We start from the raw sequence: 22426 nt of genomic DNA, 5'->3' as shown, positions 1-22426 counted from the left end.
TCCACCAACCAGACTTACAACTCCCGATTAGGGTAGCAGAATTTCTAAGCATCTGCACCCCAAAACTACTATCAAAAATATATAAATTATTGTCTAAGATAGATGACACAATGTCTCTACCGTCCTCAAAATGGGAGGCAGATTTATCCATCAGTTCTAGTCATAGCTTCTGGCCACAAATATGTTTGAACACCTTCAGAATGACTCGAAATCCTAATTTACAGCTCATACAATACAAAATTCTTCATAGAACACACTATACCGGACAAAGGATGTTCAGGATGGGTCTAACACACTCAAACATCTGCTCACATTGCACAGATAACACACCTGATGATTATGCACACGCTTTGTGGTTTTGTGCGCCTGTCCAGAAGTTCTGGCTTGAAGTCTGTGCGGACCTATCAACATGGCTAAAGTGTAGCATTCCTGCATGCCCCACACTGTGCATACTGGGTGACTTAGACAACATCAACGTGGAATTTAGCTTAGCACACATGATCCTCACAGTGTTATGTATAGCAAAGAAAACTATTCTCATGAACTGGAAAGCGAAGAACAATCTGTGTATTAACCAGTTTAGAAATTTTCTTTTAGATTATATTAGCATGGAAACAATGTCTGCTTCCTCAAAACATCAATTGGCTGAATTTAATTCTCTCTGGTCCCCTCTGATTAGCTTGATCACATAGTGTTGGTGGTGGGTTGATGTCCCGTCGCTCTGGGCGGTTGGGTGTGTGCTGGGGGGGGGCTGTGTGGCTTCGGGCGTCTGGTGGTCTCTCGGGTCGTGGGGACCGGGTTGGTCATTGCTGGGGGGGACTGTGTGTCGGGCTTGGAGGGCAGTTTTGGGGGCTTGCGGGTGGGGCTGTCTTGCGGTGTGGGGCGGGGTCCCTTAGGGGCCTTGGGGTGGTGGCTGCTGGCTCTGTACCGGGTGACGGGGCCGCTCTGGCGTGGGTGGTGGAGCTGGGCCTGGACCTGGTGGCTTGCCGCTGCCTTGTGCCCGGGGCGGGGCCCTGCCTGTGCCTGGGGGGTCTGGGTTGCCCTGGACATGCCACAGTATGCGTGGGTTGGTGCAGGTCCTGGTGCCGGCCTTGTTGCTCTGGGAACTCCAAGGTGTCCGCAGGTGGTTGTTTTTTTTAGGGTGTTGGGGCGTGCGGTGAGGAGGAGGGGGTCTGTATGGGGGTGTGCTTTTCCCCTGTTGGGGGGGGCCTGGGGGGGCCTGGGTGATGGTGGGTCTCAGGCCCGGGCTGCTGCGACTGGTGTAACCGGGTGATTTGTTTGTTTGTTTGTTTGATTTTTGTTGTTGTTTGTTTGTTTTTGTAGAGGTCCTCTGGGGTGGGGTTGGGTTGAGTGGGGTGGGGCGGGATGGGTTCCTTCTGGGGGTACAGTAGTTCCCGGAATATGGTGACTGCAGGCCCCGAGCCTGGTGGACATCAGGCCCTCCTGCCCTGTGTTGGGTCCCAGGTAGCGGGGATGCCTATTGCAGCCAGTCTCTGGCTGCCCTCTCCGGGGTGGGAGGGAACAGGAGGATGAATTAATTATTCTGCTAGTTTATATATTGTAAACATAAACAATAAACAATTATAAAACTTCCCTTGGCAAAGCAAATCTGTTTGGCATAAAGGTATTCAGACTACAATTCTGCTGCCATAATGCACAATTCCGGATTTTGATATAAAATGAATTCCTTCACTCAAACCAAGTTAAAACTGCATTTTCCTTCATATTTATCCATGTCTAAATAGCTTTGAACAAAAAAGAACGTTGTACTTTGCAGGATAGGAAACAACAACACTAAACCTTTAGGAATCCGAGAATAAGCTTATTTTTACGAGTTCTACACAATTTCGGATTTTGATATAAAATGAATTCCTTCACTCAAACTAAGTTAAAACTTCTTTGTCCTTCATATTTATCCATGTCCAAATAGCTTTAAACAAAAAAGAACGTTGTACTTTGCAGGATAGGAGAGAACAACACTAAACCTTTTCAGGAATCCGAGAATAAGCGTCGTTTCACGAGTTCTACACAATTCCGGATTTTGATATAAAATTAATTCCTTCACTCAAACCAAGTTGTGATATGTCTATGCAAGGACCACATATTAAATGGATTTGTATCAATAGGAGTTGAAAAAGGAGCTTGCTCCGTTCACTCCAAGCATCGACCCGGTACTGCAGTGCCGCTGGGAACGGTGCGCTCTCCTCTGCTCTTGTGAAAAAGCAAACAGCGGTGCAGGATGGAAGTTTCAGGGACCCCAAGATGAAACTTTCTTTTAGTCTGCTGAGAAAAGAGAGTGAATGCGAAGTACACTTTAACACGGCTCTGGGAGCGAGCCGAGTGCGGGCTAACCAGGAGAATTGCTTGAAAGAAATGCGACACCGAATGAGCGGTCAGAACAAAGCCTCAATACGGTGTTCCTGTGGTGTTTTTATAAAATGCAGTGAAAATAAAGGTGTGAATGCCCCAGAGAAAACTAAAAGGTGGAGCGGAAGTGTTCGGCTGCAAGAAGGTGTGAATGTCCGACTATATTTGGTGAAAAGCAGGTGAAGCAAGGTCTGAATGCCCAACCTTACATCATCAAAAGCGAGATCAGAGGTTTTTGGCTGCAAGAAGGCCATAGTTTGCCAAAAGCGGGTAAGGTGCGAATGACCGACTAAATATCAAGTAAAAGTGAAGTAAAATATAAATAAAAGTGGGGGCGGAGGTCTTCGGATGCAAGTGGGTGTGAATATCCCACCATACAAGTATGGTGGAGAGGAAGCTGTGAATGGCCGACCATAGTTTGCAAAAAGCGGGTGAGAAAAGGTGCGAATGTCCAACCATACATGATCAAAACAGGGAGCGGAGGTGTTTGGCTGCGACAAGGTGTGAATGTCCACCCATAATTAATGAAAAGCGGGCAACAAGTAGGTTCGAATGCCATACCATACATCATCAAAAGCAGGAGTGGATGTGTTCGGCTACAAGAAGCTGTGAATGTCCAGCCATAATTACTCAAAAACGGGTAAGAAAAGGTAGTATTGCCAGACCATAAATTATCAAAACAGGGAGCGGAGGTGTTCCGCTGTAAGAAGGTGTGAATGTCCGACCATAATTGGTAAAAAGCGGGTAAGAAAAGGTTAAAATACCCGACTGTACACAATCAATAGCGGGAGCGGAGTTGTTTGGCTACTAAAAGGTGTGAAAGTCCGACCATGGTTTGTAAAAAGCGGGTAAGAAAAGGTGCGAATGCCGGACAATGTATGATCAAAAGAGGGAACGGAGGTTTTCGGCTGCAAGAAGGTCTAAATGTCCAACCATAATTTGTAAAAACCGGGGAAGAAAAGGCTCGGAAGCCCGACTATACACCATCAAAAGCGGGAGCGGAGGTGTTCAGCTGCAAGAAGGTCTGAATGTCCATCAATAATTGCTAGAAAACATGAAAAAAAATGTTCGAATATCCAACCGCACATGATCATAAGTGGGAGAGGAGGTGTTCAGCTTCAAGAAGGTATGAATGTCCACCCATAATTCCTCAAAAATGGGTAAAAAAAAAGGTGCGAATGCCCAACCATACATCATCAAAAGCAGGACTGGATGTGTTCGGTTACAAGAAGGTTTGAATGTCCGAGCATAGTTTGTAAAAAAATTTCCAGTTCACTCCATTAAATGCTTTTTCTGCATCTAGAGAGTCGATTGTGGTTTCCAAGTTGTTGATGGTAGAGTAGTCTATGAGATTAATGATCCGGTTTGTGAACGAACTGTTGTGCCTACTGCTCTTCAGCCTGTCAAATGAAACGTAGAATTTAAAACGTGACAAATGAACGAAGACCCAAGGAGTTGAGTCGTAAACTAATCAATACTGTTTCCTGTGCGAGGACCTGTCAGTCGAGGAGTTGAGTCATGAACGAATCAATACTGTTTCCTGTCCTGCTGACTGAGCTTATGAAGCTGCCGCCTGCCATGTGGTGAGGAAGGGTACTGCATGAAAATGAACGAATCACTCACTGAGACAACTCGTTACTCCCGAGTCATATAAAAAATTTGTTCATGTCGAACGAATCGCTCACGAACGACACATCACTATCTATTTGACGAGTTATGCATGAATTCGGATTTTGCAATAAAATTAATTCCTTCTCTCAAACCAAGTTCAAACTGCTTTGTCCTTCATATTTATCTACTTCTAATCTAGTTTCAACAATAAACAACCCCACATCATATTTGCTCTTCGCCCAAAGATCATTGGGCACTTCAGCCAACATGGGTATCGAAGACAAATCTTTTTCAGATTAAAAACATGCTTCAAAATGTGATTCTGTGGTAGGAATTAATTCCACAGTTCTTTGACAATGCATTGTACTCAAAAATATTTTTTTGTATGCTGACAATCGTTCAGAAAACATCAAATTTGGATCAGCAGGTGAAACGGTCCAATCCGTTTCTTTCTGACATGTAGCAACAAACTCTCCCACACCTTGTCAATGCCAGTGTGTAGGTTTGGCCAAGGAAATGTGAGGGCGAGTACCACAAACATTAAAAAAATCGAATTGCTCTGGAGTGAGCGACACAGCCAATAAAGTAGGCGCACATATTTTTTCACTTCTTCTCATAGTCATTGTCAGGCCCCAAAGAAATGTGTGATGTGCAGTGCAAATCAGCAGGTTGCATGAAATCAGAAAGGGGTGAAACTAACGCTTTTGCTTCTTCCACTAGTTGTTGTGAAAAAGGAGAGCTGGGAAGTTTCCACTCATAAGCATATGTAAGTGCAGATGAATCAAACTGCACTGCTGTGAAAACTTTGTCAGGCTGTAACATAACGTTAATACCCTCTGGTGTAGAAGTTAAAATAATGCCTAATTTACACATGAGATCACAGCCCATTAGGTTAATGGGACACAACTCTGATAACAAAAATGAGTGTTTGAAGGAGAGCCCATCGGGAGTGACACACGCAATGGGCGATGTCATTTTCTCCTTCACAACCTGGCCTGATGCAGACATAGAGTAAACGTGGTTTCCACTTAACTTTGGAGGACAATCAAACTCCCCTGACGTCACTACTGATGAACATAAGTTCCTATATTCTGAGAGAAATATCTTTGCTCTAGGACGGAAATAGCATGCAAAACTTTACTACGTGAATCACAGTCGGCAAGCGTTTCTTCACTACACAGAGCAGGAAAAATGTGTGAGTGTGTTTGTGCTATCACCCATTAGTGGAGGCTCCGCTGCCGCGTGACGTCCAGAACCTGCCTCCCACCCTCAGTCAGCCTTTGGCCAAATTTCATCACTTTTCAGCTGTGGACAGTCCTTCTTCCAGTGTCCAGTCTGGCCACAGTAAAAACAAATATTCGGATCATAGCTCTGGCGTGGCCCATTTCGACCTCCTCTCTCACACGTCCACGTCTTCGACTTCGGCCTCGTGCTCTGTTTACACCAACTGCGTAATACATGGTCATGGCTGCCAAATGCAGCTCCTTTTCACACTTGTCCCTTTTGGTTGTCTTACGCGTCTCAACTTGGTTCTGAGCATGGCGAGCATATCGGCGAACGTCAGCCAAACGAGGACCCTCATACCATCCCACGTAAATGTTCTTTACTTCAGTGGCGACATCTGGCATGAGGCCTTTAATTATTGCATCGCAAACTGTGGCCTTCTCTCAGCCAAACACCTCTGATCTCGCTTTTCATGATGTAAGGTTGGGCATGCAGACCTTGCTTCACCTGCTTTTCACTAAATATAGTCGGACATTCACACCTTCTTGCAGCCGAACACTTCCGCTCCACCTTTTAGTGTTCTATCACACCTTTTTTTTCACCGCATTTTATAGATAATGGTTGGAAATTCTAAACCACTTCTCCTGGTTAGCCCGCACTCGGCTCGCTCCCAGAGCCGTGTTAAAGTCTGCTTCGCATTCACTCTCTTTTCTCAGCAGATTAAAGAAACTTCCATCCTGCACCGCTGTTTGCTTTTTCACAAGAGCAGAGGAGAGCGCACCGTTCCCAGCGGCACTGCAGTACCGGGTCGATGCTTGGAGTGAACGGAGCAAGCTCCTTTTTCAACTCCTATTGATAAAAATCCATTTAATATGTAGTCCTTGCATAGACATATCACATATTAAACTGATAAGTACAGATTTTTTTTTTTTTTTTTTTTTTTTTTTTTTATTACAAAACTTCCAAGAAACATTTAGAACAACATGACAAAACAGTCAAAGTAATGCTTTACATGTCCGACACAAAAACCATACAAACATAAGAAACAACCACAAAGAAACACTACCCGCTCATGAAAATAAAGTCTTCCATCGCTCTCTTGCAGCGTGATACCCGTACTTTTCCTCCTCCATTCTTCTCATGCATCCAATCTCTGCCCTCACCCTTGCCACCACCCTTCCCACCTGCCAGTCCACATTGTTTTTAATCAACGCCGTCCTTGCATCCCACAGCGCCACCTTTCCCATAGACAGAACCAACCATAACAGAAAACCCTCCCTACCTTTCCCCCTTAAACCCAAGCCCAGCATTATCATGTCATACTTTAAAGACCCCAATCTTGGAAAAAAAAGAACCAACTCAACCCACACTTTTGTTGCAAACCCACATTCCCAAAACACATGCTCAATTGTCTCATCAGCCCCACACCCCTCCCTTGGGCACAAACTCCCCCGTGTCAACCCGTGTCTATTTAAAACTTCCCTGACTGGCAACCTCCTGTGTAAGGCGAGCCAATTTATATCCCTCGCCCTGTTTGTGAGACCTTTCTGCTGTGTGAAAACCCACCCTTGTTGCCCCACCCCATACACCCCCACCAGCCCCCTTTTTTCCACCAGAGCCCTGTACAGGCGCCGGTGACTGAAGCACAGGTCCCCCTCCTGACACTCTGGGTGCTTTTTCCCCCAGCATACCACCTGCCTATAATACGGGGGTAAGACATCCCCCTTTGGCCTTCTATTGTCCCAGGACACCAATCTCCTGAAGGGGAATGACAACCAAAACAGCAAAAGTGCCTGAAAATGATGGCCACTTGTCTGTTGCACAGACCTGCACAAAAAGGAAAAGAAAACCACATCCAACTTAAGTGGGATGTCCGGCACACCCCTCCCTCCCATCCGAACTTCCTGGTACATCCACTCCCTTCTCACATATTCATACCCCCCCCATACAAAGGAAAAAACATCTCTCATGAAACTTCTCCTATATTGAGGAGGTAAAGGAAAAACATACGCTAGGTATACCAAAAATGGCAAAATATCAGCCTTCAAAACCAGCACTCTACCACTTAAGGAAAGTTGCCGGGATTTCCACAGCCCCATCCGCGAACGGGCTGCAGCCAGACGCCTTCCCCAATTTAATGCTGCACTCCCTTCTCCCTGAAACTCTACCCCCAGGACTCTCACTGGGCCCTGGCACTGGGGCAGACCAGCTAGGCCTCCCACCCTACCAGCCCATGGTCCAAAAAACTTAATGGTGGACTTGCCTAAGTTCACCTTGGCCCCCGACACTATTGAAAAACTCTCCACCACTTTCAACAGCCGTGTGACCGACCTCTCTGTTGTCAAAAAAAAGGTCATGTCATCCGCATACTGCATCACTGTCAACTTGTCCGGACCTGCTCCAGGAAGGTGCAGACCCACCACACCCGGGTCCCCCCGCACCACCGAACCCAGCGGCTCCATGTAAGCCACAAAGAGCAGCGGGGAGAGTGGGCATCCCTGCCTCACCCCAGTTCTCTGTGCCACCACTGTACCCAAGTGCCCGTTCACCATAACTCTGCTCCCCACCCCCTTGTACATGATCTCCAACCACTCTATAAAACGGGGCCCAAATCCCATCCTCTCCAAAACTGCAAAAAGAAACCTGTGGTTCACCCTGTCAAACGCTTTCTCCATATCTAACCCCACCAAACTCATATTGATCCCCCGCTCCTCCACCCAATGAATACAGTCCCTCACCAATCCCAGATTCCACTGTATTAGCCTTCCCTCCACCCCACACGTCTGATCCTCATGGATTACATGAGGTAGAGCCTTCCGAAGACGACCAACTAGGACTCGAGCCACAATTTTGTAGTCCACACAGAGCAACGTGATCGGCCTATAGCTTTCCATTCGCTCCCTGTTTTGATCATGTATGGTTGGACATTCGCACCTTTTCTCACCCGCTTTTTGCAAACTATGGTCGGCCATTCACAGCTTCCTCTCCACCATACTTGTATGGTGGGATATTCACACCCACTTGCATCCGAAGACCTCCGCCCCCACTTTTGTTGATATTTAGCCGATCATTCGCACCTTACCCGCTTTTGGCAAACTATGGCCTTCTTGCAGCCAAAAACCTCTGATCTCGCTTTTGATGATGTAAGGTTGGGCATTCAGACCTTGCTTCACCTGCTTTTCACCAAATATAGTCGGACATTCACACCTTCTTGCAGCCGAACACTTCCGCTCCACCTTTTAGTTTTCTATGGGGCATTCACACCTTTTTTTACACCGCATTTTATAAAAACACCACAGGAACACCGTATTGAGGCTTTGTTCTGACCGCTCATTCGGTGTCGCGTTTCTTTCAAGCAATTCTCCTGGTTAGCCCGCACTCGGCTCGCTCCCAGAGCCGTGTTAAAGTCTGCTTCGCATTCACTCTCTTTTCTCAGCAGATTAAAGAAACTTCCATCCTGCACCGCTGTTTGCTTTTTCACAAGAGCAGAGGAGAGCGCACCGTTCCCAGCGGCACTGCAGTACCGGGTCGATGCTTGGAGTGAACGGAGCAAGCTCCTTTTTCAACTCCTATTGATAAAAATCCATTTAATATGTAGTCCTTGCATAGACATATCACATATTAAACTGATAAGTACAGATACTACACTTGATCTTAGCCAAAAGGCCGAGAAGCGATAACTGTCCACTGGTTCACGTCCGAGGGCCCTTCCTGGCACAATGCGCACTTGTAGCGGTGTTCGTTTTATGGCCATAGTGTCACTTTGCACCTCCGCCCACCCGCTGCACTGAGCACTCTTCAACCCTTTTAAATGGTATAACTTTACACTACCGCACGCTCCAGCGAGCACCATTCAAGCAACATCGGCACAGTCGCAACAAGTAAGGCGACTCTACTCAGAGAAGTCACTCTGCACAGTAACAAGATTTCTTTTGCACAGACAGAAAGGGCTTCACCCGCAAAGGTAAAGCCTGCCAAAAATAGAAACAATTCATTAGTGCTGCTCTCCACGGAAGTCTTTAGTAAAAGGCGAAAGACTTGTACATTATGAAGAGAAACCAGTGTATGATTATCCATCACTGCGGGAGCAGGGCATCAGGCTAGTTGGCATAGCCACCTTCCCCATGGTGAGCTTTGCTTGGTTGAGACGCTTGCTCCCCCCCCTTGCTCCTCGGCTGACCAAGTAGGAACAATCGGGCCCTATTCGATGGCTGCCTTGTCTTTTACTCTGTGCAAAAGACAAGGCAGCCACAAACAACACGGGAACACCGTATTGAGGCTTTGATCTGACTGCTCATTCGGTGTCGCGTTTCTTTCAAGCAATTCTCCCGGTTAGCCCGCACTCGGCTCGCTCCCAGAGCCGTGTTAAAGTCTGCTTCGCATTCACTCTCTTTTATCAGCAGATTAAAAGAAAGTTTCATCTTAGGCTCCCTGAAACTTCCATCCTGCACCGCTGTTTGCTTTTTCACAAGAGCAGAGGAGAGCGCACCGTTCCCAGCGGCACTGCAGTACCGGGTCGATGCTTGGAGTGAACGGAGCAAGCTCCTTTTTCAACTCCTATTGATAAAAATCCATTTAATATGTAGTCTCGCATAGAGGACATATCAGACATTAAACTGATAAGAACAGATACTACACTTGATCTTAGCCAAAAGGCCGAGAAGCGATAACTGTCCACTGGTTCACGTCCGAGGGCCCTTCCTGGCACAATGCGCACTTGTAGCGGTGTTCTTTTTATGGCCATAGTGTCACTTTGCACCTCCGCCCACCCGCTGCACTGAGCACTCTTCAGCCCTTTTAAATGGTATAACTTTACACTACCACACGCTCCAGCGAGCACCATTCAAGCAACAACTTTGCACTCCAGCTTCGAACATCGGCACAGTCGCAACAAGTAAGGCGACTCTAGTCAGAGAAGTCACTCTGCACAGTAACAAGATTTCTTTTGCACAGACAGAAAGGGCTTCATCCGCAAAGGTAAAGCCTGCCAAAAATAGAAACAACTCATTAGTGCTGCTCAACGTTGTACTTTGCAGTAAAAGAAAGAGCAAATCTAAAGTTTCAGGAATCCGAGAATAAGCTTACTTTCATGAGTTCTTCACGATTTCGGATTTTGCTATAAAATGAATTCCTTCACTCAAACTAAATTAAAACTGCTAAACCGCTAATCTGTTACATACAAGGCAGATGTCAAATTCACCGAAATAGGATCTAAGGGTATTTGGCCAATCGAGCTGTAGCAGCTTCGGTAAAAGAGTATAAGTTGAAGAGTTTGTGAATAAAGGTGTGCGCACACATAGTGAGTTGTAGGAAAATAGGCAGGGAGCAATGCCGGCTGGGGTATATGTTCTTGTATGTTGTCTGACTGTTTGATTTGAATGTGTTGTGTAAGTGTCCTGAAATGTTATATGTTTGGGCTGTGTGACATGCTTAATGCTTTTCAGTAGCAACCCACTTATTCATATATAGCAACTGACAACATAAGAAGTCCGGACATACTTTGATAGTAGTTGTAGAAGTATCCTTATTGATAATAGATAAACTAATTCATAGTGATAGAACAGTAGATGAACAGGTGCCTGCACATGTCTCATGAAAATAAAATGGGTGTATGATTGCTGACGGCAGAGCAATACTGCCAAACTTATGAGTTCTTGTGGCAAACTTGATTCAGTGTCTTGACGTGTATACGCTGTTTCGCTGACTTGTCACAAGAAACAAAGTGTGTTTGATAAGATCCGACCATTTTATTACGGGAGGATCAGTATGTATGGATTCTGATGTGACTGATAAACCCATTCGTATCTTAAGCATAATCTAATACGTGAGACAACGCCCTGGCACACAATCAAAAAAAAAAAGAGAGAGAGCGGTTTTGTGTCCCCACAGTCCATAATGTAGAAAAGAGAGAAAAAAGCCTTTCTGATTTGGTGTGTGTGCTCACAGTGCAGAGTGTAGAGAAAAGAGAGAAAAGAAAGCTGTTTTGGTGTCACGGGTGTTGTGACTTACACACACACATTTCTGAATTGAGAAAGGAAATTATTTTAGAGAAAGCACTAGAGTTTAGATCCCACATTTGTTGATAGGCATTCATTTAATTTATCTTTTAATCAGTTTTAAAGTGAATACTAACTGAGAAATGAAAAAGGTGAAGAGTTTAGAAGCTTGGTTCAAGAGCAAAACTTGGTTTATGATCAGCTGAGTCTCTAAACAGAACAGCAAAGGGCTTCATCGAACATTTAAAAAAGATTCAGATTGTTAGAATATCCAGAATTTATAGGAATGGTGGTGATTACTCTTATTTTCTAGAATGGAAATAACTGCACCATGTCTGTTTTATGAATTTAAGGGGCTAAAAAGTTTTGTTCTCGTTTTTCTATGATTAACCGAATGTATGTGAGAGTCCAAACAGACAGAAGGGTTACGGCCGAGCGCTGGACCTTCCAAAAAAGATGAGACAGGCTGGACCTGTGCCATACTAGTTAAGACCTGCCTGTGGATAACAGGTTCATTAAACTCTCACATACACAAACTCACACACGTTCGCACACATACACCCATTCACACACACATTCTTGAACTTGCTGCAAGATTAAACATTTGCATTAACTGACTCCAGCAACTCTGAGTCTCATTGAGAGACTTTTCTCAACAATTGGGTCCTCAAACCAGATCTCAACGTTTTTTCCGCTTTCCAGGGTCGGAGCTGAAACCGTGCACGGGGGAGTCCAGTACTCCTAATGAAAGACCCCCTGCTGAATTGCGGTAATTAGGGGCAAGTGTCCACTGAAAGGGGGAAACAGGGACGAGATCGTACTTTTGAATCAATGGCCAGAAGCCATTGGCAGTGCAGGCATCAACAATAATGGTGTTATTTCACCCATTAACACTTAAGGTACCTCATGCAGTGGCTGTGATATGGTTACTTAACAAAATATCTTTACCAGACATCTCTCCTACATAACAGTTCTTCTTTCACAGCCACACCTTGTTGTCGAGAGATGTGCTACACTTAATCCATCCACACTGCTACCTACCCCACAGATGGAAAGCCTCATGATTGCATGTCAGAAATAACCATCAGTGTTTTACCCAGGCCAGACTTAACTGATATACGTTATGAAAATGCAGAAATAACTATATTTATTCAACAGGTCAAGCAAAAAACCCTGATGGCACAAATGCTACAGGATTTGCAGTAGTAACAGAAACTGAAGTTTTCTTAAAACACCAACTACCAAAAAATTACTCTGTTCAAGCAGTCGAATTGGTAGCTTTAACTGAAGCTTGTAAATTAAATAACAAAAAGGTTGTTAACGTTTACACTGACAGTCAGTATGCCTTCTCAACTGTACATGTGTTAACACAGCATTGGAAAAACAGGTATGTTGACATCCACAGCTAAATGTATAAACTACAAATATTTTAGCATTATTAGATGTTATTCAATTGCCATCTACAATAGACTCGTATGAATGACCGGAAGGAAAACCATACTGCCAAAGAATTTGTTTAAATATGCTGCAGTATTGAGCCACGGACCATGTCATGTCTCAACAGGAGGGATGGAAGCAATAATGAACAAGGTTTTTACAGCATATGGTTTTACTAATTATTGAATTTTTTTTTTAGAATAAATAAATGAATAAAGTTTTGTCTAGCAGGTCAAATATGTGCAAAATACATTCCACAGGGCAATCTAAGACCAAAACGAAGATAATTCCCTAAGCCAGTGTATCTTTTTCAACATATTTGTTTGTATTTCATTATTTCATTATTGTGTAGATTTCATTGAACTAAATTAATGTTAAGGGAAACGATTCTGCTCAGTGACAACAGAGGTTTTTACCAAATGGTCTGAAATATTTCCATGTGCACAAGCAGATGCACTCTCAGTAGCAAAATCACGCGTAAAATAACTCATTTCTAGATTTGAAATTCCTGAAAAGATCTTCAGTGATAATTTGACACACTTTGTAAACTATGTCATCTCACTGATGGCAAAGAACTTAAAATAGATCTTAGAAACCACTGTGATATAGAAGGTTTCGCTAACACATTGGAATTGTTTTACTATTTACATATGCATGTGCAGTGAAGAATTGCTTGCTGCTGATAAATGCAAAGAAGAACAGCTTACACATAGATGCTCACATATAGGCTGCTGAATGCAATGAAGACCTGCTTATCCAGTAAAGTTCAATGTCAATGTGTAATATTCAATTAGGATTTGCAAAACAGTGAAGTTAAACAATGAATGGGTCCATAGTCGGTATGAGAAGACTACAGGAATATTTACCTGGGTGTACGTTCAAACAGAGATGAGAAAATTGCGATAAATTATTGTTTGTTTGTTTGTTAGTATGTATATGAATGTTATGTGTATAAACTGTGTTGAGTTGTAGTTACTCAGTAGTGTCTCAGTGAAACAACCGACGGGGGAAGCCTTGCGGTGACAACAAAAGCAGTGTTTTACTGATCAGTCAAGTTGCTCCAGTGTACTCCATACAAACTGGTTGGCTACTGAAGGGATAGAAAATGGGGAATACTTGTTTTAAAGCAAACAAGGAATTAGATGGGAAAAATACATGTTTTAACGGGACCCAGACAATATTATATAGATGTCGCCACTGAAGTAAAGAACATTTACGTGGGATGGTGTGAGGGTCCTCGTTTGGCTGACGTTCGCCGATATGCTCGCCATGCTCAGAACCAAGTTGAGACGCGTAAGACAACCAAAAGGGACAAGTGTGAAAAGGAGATGCATGTGGCAACCATGACCATGTATTACGCAGTTGGTGTAAACAGAGGACGAGGCCGAAGTCGAAGACGTGGACGTGTGGGAGAGGAGCCACGCCAGAGCTATGATCCGAATATTTGTTTTTACTGTGGCCAGACTGGACACTGGAAGAAGGACTGTCCACAGCTAAAAAGTGATGAAATTGGGCAAAAGGCTGACTGAGGGTGGGAGGCAGGTTCTGGACGTCACGCGGCAGCGGAGCCTCCACTAATGGGTGATAGCACAAACACACTCACACATTTTTCCTGCTCTGTGTAGTGAAGCAACGCTTGCCGACTGTGATTCACGTAGTAAAGGTTTGCATGCTATTTCCGTCCTAGAGCAAAGATATTTCTCTCAGAATATAGGAACTTATGTTCATCAGTAGTGACGTCAGGGGAGTTTGATTGTCCTCCAAAGTTAAGTGGAAACCACGTTTACTGTATGTCTGCATCAGGCCAGGTTGTGAAGGAGAAAATGACAATGCCCATTGCGTGTTGTCACTCCCGATGAGCTCTCCTTCAAACACTCATTTTTGTTATCAGAGTTGTGTCCCATTAACCTGATGGGCTGTGATCTCATGTGTAAATTAGGCATTATTTTAACTTCTACACCAGAGGGTGTTAAGGTTATGTTACAGCCTGACAAAGTTTTCACAGCAGTGCAGTTTGATTCATCGGCACTTACATATGCTTATGAGTGGAAACTTCCCAGCTCTCCTTTTTCACAACAACTAGTGGAAGAAGCAAAAGCGTTAGTTTCACCCCTTTCTGATTTCATGCAACCTACTGATTTGCACTGCACATCACACATTTCTTTGGGGCCTGACAATGACTATGAGAAGAAGTGAAAAAATATGTGCGCCTACTTTATTGGCTGTGTCGCTCACTCCAGAGCACTTCGATTTTTTTAATGTTTGTGGTACTCGCCCTCACATTTCCTTGGCCAAACGTACACACTGGCAGTGACAAGGTGTGGGAGAGTTTGTTGCTACATGTCAGAAATAAATGGAGTGGACTGTTTCACCTGCTGATCCAAATTTGATGTTTTCTGAACGATTGTCAGCATACAAAAAAACATTTTTGAGTACAATACATTGTCAAAGAACTGTGGACTTAATTCCTACCACAGAATCACATTTTGAAGCATGTTTTTTATCTGAAACAGATTTGTCTTCGATACCCATGTTGGCTGAAGTGCCCAATGATCTTTGGGCTAAGAGCAAATATGATGTGGGGTTGATAAAAGGCTGTGAACCAGTAATTGTCACCCCTAAATCAGACTTTTGTCCATGTAAAAAACAATACCCTTTTAAGCCTGAAGCAATTAAAGGGATTAAACCTGTTTTTCAATCTTTTCAGAAAACAGGCGTTATTGTTCCTTTTGAAAATTCACCTGTGCTTACTCCATTGTTTCCTGTTAAAAAGATTAAAGATGCTGGCCAGCCAGATGAATGGCGTTTTGTACAGGACCTCCAAGCGGTGAATGCTGCAGTTCAGCCACATGCTCCTACTGTGCCCAACCCACACACTATTTTGTCTCAAATTACATCAGATGCACAGTTTTTCTCAGTGGTTGACTTGTCGCCAGTGCACCCTGATAGCCCATTTTGGTTTGCTTTTTAGTTTGAAGGGAGATCTTGGACTTTTACCCGGTTATGCCAGGGGTACTGTGAAAGTCCCACTATTTACAATGCTGCCCTCAAAGCTAGTCTGGATTAACTTCAATCAACCACAGGCTCTGCTATTTTGCAGTATGTGGATGACATCATTTTATGTAGTCCATCTAAACAACAGTGTGAAAAAGACCAAATGACTCAAATAACTTTTTTGCTTTCAAAATTTTTCCTCTAGTGACGCTGACTTAGAGAGGGATGAAGATAATCATGTTTAATTGTTCATGTTTTGATTGTTTATCATTGGACCCTTTATTACTATGATGCCTGCATTTTAAACTCACGTTGTGTGCAAATGCAGGCTGATGTTTTACAGATAAAGTTATTATTTTCCTTGTTTCTTTTGGGTTGATTAATATAATGGTATTATTATAATCAAAAGGGAGGAATGTAATGGAAAATAATTCTTATATGCATTGTATTGAGTGTTACTGTGTATAACCTGCAAATGACCGAGCTGCAAGGTACCACCCTGCCCTGTTTTCTTAAATTCCTCTTTACAATGGTGGGCTTGTTATAATGAGATAGCTGCACTTTAGGGGGGACAGGGTTAGGCTGGTATTTACGAGTGTGTCTGGGTAACCTCAACTGATGGTTGGGGAGGAAAGTTAGAAGAACAATCAATTATACCCAAAAACAGATGACGTGATGAGCGGGCAATATAACTGTGTGTTTTTGCTTCAGTGGTCAGAGCAACTCTGTATTCTGTACTGTGTTGTTCTCTCTTGCAAGATATTATTATTAAAGTCTCTTATCTCCTCACAAGAAAATAACTGACTCCCCAAATGCAAGTGTCAGGACAAATGATCAAACTTCTCCAAGCTTCAGTCTGCAGAGAAGTACAAGACAGGGTTGCTCACTTTCTCCCTCACCTTTTGCTATTTTCATCAAACCTTTAGCAGCTGCTATCAGACAAGATAGAAATATTAAAGACATCCAACCCCAAAATATTGAGCATAAAATAAGTCTTTATGCTGATGATGTATTACTTTTCCTTCAGAACTCACAGACGTCTCTCACTCACGATCACACTCATAAATAAATTCTCAGCACTTTCTGACTACTCTATCAATTGGTCTAAGACCACAGTTCTGCCCATTAACTGTAGGGTCCAGAATATACCTGCGATCACTTTACAGTCAGGAAATATTAGATATTTAGGCATAAACATTTCCTCCAGGCTCTCAGAGCTAACAAAGCTAATTTATGTGCAATTATTAAAGACAGTAGAGGACAATCTCTCTCGTTGGAAGTCCTTACCTATATCACTTATGGGGAGAGTTACAACCATTAAAATGATGATACTACCAAAAGTTAACTATTTGTTCTCAATGATCCCAATAAAACCAACCTGCTACTTGGTTTAAGTCACTAGATTCATGCATCTCCAAATTTCCGTGGAAAAACAAACCACCACGTATTAGTTTAAAAACCCTACAGAAGACCAAGGACAGTGGTGGATTAGATTTACCTAATTTTCAGCACTATTCCTTAGCCAATAGGTTACGGTATATATCAAAATGGTTTAAACCTAGCCCAATAGATGAACATGGATAAATATAGAACAAGCATTGTGTGATAATCTGGAAATCTCTGACCTGCCACTTATTAGTCAAAACGTAAAAAATCACAAATGTTTCAAAAGCATTAACATCAGCACCTCTCTGACAGCCTGGTGGGAATTTCTTAAAATAACAAAGTCTTCACTTGTCCCGTGTAAGCTTACACCCATCTGGAACAATCCTGACATCCTGCAAAACAAAAAAATGCTAAACTTTACTCTGTGGAAGATCAAAGGAATCAAACATCTGGAACATATAATCCAAAATGGACATTTTATTTCATTTGATGAGCTCATATCACAACATGAGATAGGCAGCAATAAATTCCTAGAATATCAACAACTTAAGTCTATAATAACAAAGAAATATATCCTCCACCAACCAGACTTACAACTCCCGATTAGGGTAGCAGAATTTCTAAGCATCTGCACCCCAAAACTACTATCAAAAATATATAAATTATTGTCTAAGATAGATGACACAATGTCTCTACCGTCCTCAAAATGGGAGGCAGATTTATCCATCAGTTCTAGTCATAGCTTCTGGCCACAAATATGTTTGAACACCTTCAGAATGACTCAAAATCCTAATTTACAGCTCATACAATACAAAATTCTTCATAGAACACACTATACAGGACAAAGGATGTTCAGGATGGGTCTAACACACTCAAACATCTGCTCACATTGCACAGATAACACACCTGATGATTATGCACACGCTTTGTGGTTTTGTGCGCCTGTCCAGAAGTTCTGGCTTGAAGTCTGTGCGGACCTATCAACATGGCTAAAGTGTAGCATTCCTGCATGCCCCACACTGTGCATACTGGGTGACTTAGACAACATCAACGTGGAATTTAGCTTAGCACACATGATCCTCACAGTGTTATGTATAGCAAAGAAAACTATTCTCATGAACTGGAAAGCGAAGAACAATCTGTGTATTAACCAGTTTAGAAATTTTCTTTTAGATTATATTAGCATGGAAACAATGTCTACCTCCTCAAAACATCAATTGGCTGAATTTAATTATCTCTGGTCCCCTCTGATTAGCTTGATCACATAGTGTTGGTGGTGGGTTGCTGTCCCGTCGCTCTGGGCGGTTGGGTGTGTGCTGGGGGGGGCTGTGTGGCTTCGGGCGTCTGGTGGTCTCTCGGGTCGTGGGGACCGGGTTGGTCATTGCTGGGGGGGACTGTGTGTCGGGCTTGGAGGGCAGTTTTGGGGGCTTGCGGGTGGGGCTGTCTTGCGGTGTGGGGCGGGGTCCCTTAGGGGCCTTGGGGTGGTGGCTGCTGGCTCTGTACCGGGTGACCGGGCCGCTCTGGCGTGGGTGGTGGAGCTGGGCCTGGATCTGGTGGCTTGCCGCTGCCTTGCGCCCGGGGCGGGGCCCTGCCTGTGCCTGGGGGGTCTGGGTTGCCCTGGACATGCCACAATATGCGTGGGTTGGTGCAGATCCTGGTGCCGGCCTTGTTGCTCTGGGAACTCCAAGGTGTCCGCAGGTGGTTATTTTTTTTAGGGTGTTGGGGCGTGCGGTGAGGGGGAGGGGGTCTGTGTGGGGGTGTGCTTTTCCCCTGTTGGGGGGGGCCTGGGTGATGGTGGGTCTCGCTGCTGCGACTGGTGTGACCGGGTGATTTGTTTGTTTGTTTGTTTGATTTTTGTTGTTGTTTGTTTGTTTTTGTAGAGGTCCTCCGGGATGGGGTTGGGTTGAGTGGGGTGGGGCGGGATGGGTTCCTTCTGGGGGTACAGTAGCTCCCGGAATATGGTGACTGCAGGCCCCGAGCCTGGTGGACATCAGGCCCTCCTGCCCTGTGTTGGGTCCCAGGTAGCGGGGATGCCTATTGCAGCCAGTCTCTGGCTGCCCTCTCCGGGGTGGGAGGGACCAGGAGGATGAATTAATTATTCTGCTAGTTTATATATTGTAAACATAAACAATAAACATTTATAAAACTTCCCTTGGCAAAGCAAATCTGTTTGGCATAAAGGTATTCAGACTACAATTCTGCTGCCATAATGCACAATTCCGGATTTTGATATAAAATGAATTCCTTCACTCAAACCAAGTTAAAACTGCTTTGTCCTTCATATTTTTGCATGTCTAAAAAGGTTTCAGGCATAAAATTCTTCATATTACCCTGTATGTGAAAGAAGCATACTTGTGATGGAGCAATACACTCCTTTTGGGTAACCTAAACTGATGGTTGGGGAGGAAAGTTAGAAGAACAATCAACTATCAACCAAAGACAGATGACGTGATGAGCGGGCAATATAACTGTGTGTTTTTGCTTCAGTGGTCAGAGCAACTCTGTATTCTGTACTGTGTTGTTCTCTCTTTCAAGATATTATTATTAAAGCCTCTTATCTCCTCAGAAGAAAATAACTGACTCTGTGCGTTACTAAATTTCCACCACAATTTTGGCGTCACGAACAGGATCCCTCGACTGGTGTCTCTGGACCGGATCGCAGTGCATGGCCAGCCTGGACTGAAGTAGCTGTTCCAGCCTCATACCTCCAAGGCCTTTTCTGAGAGAGAGGACTGGCAGGTCCTTTTCTTGAATACCAGCGCTGGGATCATTTTTGAAATATGATAGTCTGAGACGATAGGACTGCTTTTTAGTTTTTATTTGAATAAAAGAGTGTTTCCCGGTTGTGTCATCAGTGAGACAGAGATTTCATGGGTAAGTGAAACTTTTGAAGCAGTCCGAAGAAGTGTGAAGTACTCCGAAGAAGTGTGAGTACAGATTAAAGGTCCTCATTGGAGACGTCCTTTGAGTTTTGGTGTCACGGGTGTTGTGACTTACACACACACATTTCTGAATTGAGAAAGGAAATTATTTTAGAGGAAGCACTAGAGTTTAGATCCCACATTTGTTGATAGGCATTCATTTATTTCTTCACTTCTGATGAAGTTTCAACAATAAACAACAAACTTTGTATTATGAGAAAGAACCAGACTCATTCTTCAGGAATCCGAAAATAAGCTCTATTTTACGAGTTATGCACGAATTCGGATTCTCCTATAAAACGAATTCCTTAACTCTAACCAAGTTAAGACTGCTTTGTACTTCATATTTATTCATGTCTAATCAAGTTTCAACGATAAACAACGTTGTACTTTCTAGAATGAGAAAGAACTTCTTCAGCAATAAGCATCTCTCGACATATGACGAAATACAGATTTTGCTATAAAATTAATTCCTTCTATCAGCCTGACTTAAAACTGTTTGTCCTCCTTATTTATCCACTTCAAATCAAGTTTCAACAATTAAAAAAATGTTGTAGTTTGAGAAAAAACAACTTCATCTTAAGCAATCAGTAGGGTAAGAAAGGGTAAGAAAAGGTGCAAATGCCAACCATACATCACTAAAAGGTGGAGCGGAAGTATTCGGCTGCAAGTAGGTGCGAATGCATGACAATGTATGATCAAAAGAGGGAGCGGAGGTTTTCGGCTGCAAGGTCTGAATGTCCAACCATAATTTGTAAAAACCGGGGAAGAAAAGGCTCGAAAGCCCGACTATACACCATCAAAAGCGGGAGCGGAGGTGTTCGGCTGCAAGTAGGTGTGAATGTTCGACCATAATTTGTAAAAAGCGGGTAAGAAAAGGTTCGAATGCCCGACTATATATTAACCAAAGCAGGAGGAGAGGTCTTCGGATAAGAGTGGGTGAGAATTTACAACCATAATCTATAAAATGCGGTGAAAAAAAAGGTGTGAATACCCCATAGAACACTAAAAGGTAGAGCGGAAGTGTTCGGCTGCAAGAAGGTGTGAATGTCTGACCATAGTTTGTAAAAAGCGGGTAAGAAAAGGTTCGAATGCCCGAACATACACCATCAAAGGAGGGAGCGGAGGTGTTCAGCTGTAAGAAGGTGTGAATGTCCGACCATAGTTGGCAAAAAGCAGGTAAGAAAAGGTTAAAATACCCGATTGTACACAATCAATAGCGGGAGCAGAGTTGTTCCGCTACTAAAAGGTGTGAAAGTCCGACCATGGTTTGTAAAAAGCGGGTAAGAAAAGGTGTGAATGCCCGACAATGTATGATCAAAAGAGGGAGAGGAGGTTTTCGGCTGAAACAAGGTCTGAATGTCCATCCATATTTTGTAAAAATCTGGGAAGAAAAGGCTCGAAAGCCCGACTATACACCATCAACAGCTGGAGCGGAGGTGTTCAGCTGCAAGAAGGTCTGAATGTCCATCAATAATTGCTAGAAAACATGGAAGAGAATTTTCGAATATCAAACCGCACATGATCATAAGCGGGAGAGGAGGTGTTCAAATGCAAGAAGGTGTGAATGTCCACCCATAATTACTGCAAAATGGGTAAGAAAAGGTACGAATGCCCAACCATACATGATCCTAACAGGGAGCGGAGGTGTTTGGCTGCGACAAGGTGTGTATGTCCACCCATAATTAATGAAAAGCGGGCAACAAGTAGGTTTGAATACCCATCATCAAAAGCAGGAGTGGATGTGTTCGGCTACAAGAAGGTGTGAACGTCCGACCAAAGTTTGTAAAAAGCAGTGAAGAAAAGTTTCGAATATCCAACCAAACATAATCAAAAGCGGGAGCAGAGCTGTTCGACTGCAAGTAGGTGTGAATGTCAGATCATAATTTGCAAAAAGCTGATGAGAAAGGGTGAGAATGCCCGGCTATACACCATCAAATGCGGGAGCGGAAGTGTTCGGCTGTGAGTAGGTGTGAATGTCAAACCATAATTGCTGAAAAATGTGTTAGAAAAGACTAGAATGCCGGACCATACATCATCAAAAGCGGGAAAAGTGGTGTTCGGCTGCAAGTAGGTGTGAATATACAGCCATAATTACTCACAAACCGGTAAGAAAAGGTAGTATTGCCAGACCATACATTATCAAAACAGGGAGCGGAGGTGGTTCAGCTGCAAGGTGTGAATATCTGACTAAAGTTTATAAAAAGCGGGTAAGACAAGGTGCGAATGCCTGACAATGTATGATCAAATGAGGGAGCGGAGGTTTTCGGCTGCAAGGTCTGAATGTACAACCATAATTTGTAAAAACCGGGGAAGAAAAGGCTCGAAAGCCCGACTATACACCATCAAAAGCGGGAGCGGAGGTGTTCGGCTGCAAGTAGGTGTGAATGTTCAACCATAATTTGTAAAAAGCGGGTAAGAAAAGGTTTGAATGCTCGACTATATATTAACAAAAGCAGGAGGAGAGGTCTTCGGATAAGAGTGGGTGAG

The 22426-nt window shown here is 43.6% G+C and overlaps 3 non-coding genes and 2 pseudogenes across 3 annotated transcripts; 1 reads left to right on the top strand and 4 right to left on the bottom strand.

The window, feature by feature from the left end:
- Positions 1 to 2055: 2055 nt before the first annotated feature.
- Positions 2056 to 2205, top strand: LOC140286076 (U2 spliceosomal RNA; annotated as a pseudogene).
- A 3767-nt stretch (positions 2206 to 5972) lies between these two features.
- On the bottom strand, positions 5973 to 6179 carry LOC140286074 (U2 spliceosomal RNA; annotated as a pseudogene).
- Positions 6180 to 8692: 2513 nt separating this feature from the next.
- LOC140286060 (U2 spliceosomal RNA) lies at positions 8693 to 8880 on the bottom strand. The gene has a single exon (XR_011910967.1). It is a non-coding gene; the product is annotated as a U2 spliceosomal RNA (small nuclear RNA).
- Positions 8881 to 9155: 275 nt separating this feature from the next.
- On the bottom strand, positions 9156 to 9269 carry LOC140286084 (U5 spliceosomal RNA). The gene has a single exon (XR_011910977.1). It is a non-coding gene; the product is annotated as a U5 spliceosomal RNA (small nuclear RNA).
- A 411-nt stretch (positions 9270 to 9680) lies between these two features.
- On the bottom strand, positions 9681 to 9870 carry LOC140286054 (U2 spliceosomal RNA). Its single transcript, XR_011910962.1, has one exon. It is a non-coding gene; the product is annotated as a U2 spliceosomal RNA (small nuclear RNA).
- Between the last annotated feature and the right edge of the window lie 12556 nt (positions 9871 to 22426).

The sequence above is a fragment of the Leuresthes tenuis genome, unplaced genomic scaffold (assembly GCF_036924035.1).
Source record: "Leuresthes tenuis unplaced genomic scaffold, fLeuTen1.0.hap1 SCAF_71, whole genome shotgun sequence".
Lineage (NCBI taxonomy): Eukaryota > Metazoa > Chordata > Actinopteri > Atheriniformes > Atherinopsidae > Leuresthes > Leuresthes tenuis.
The sequence above is the reverse complement of the archived record's forward strand: the minus strand, read 5'-3'. Positions and strand labels throughout refer to the sequence as shown.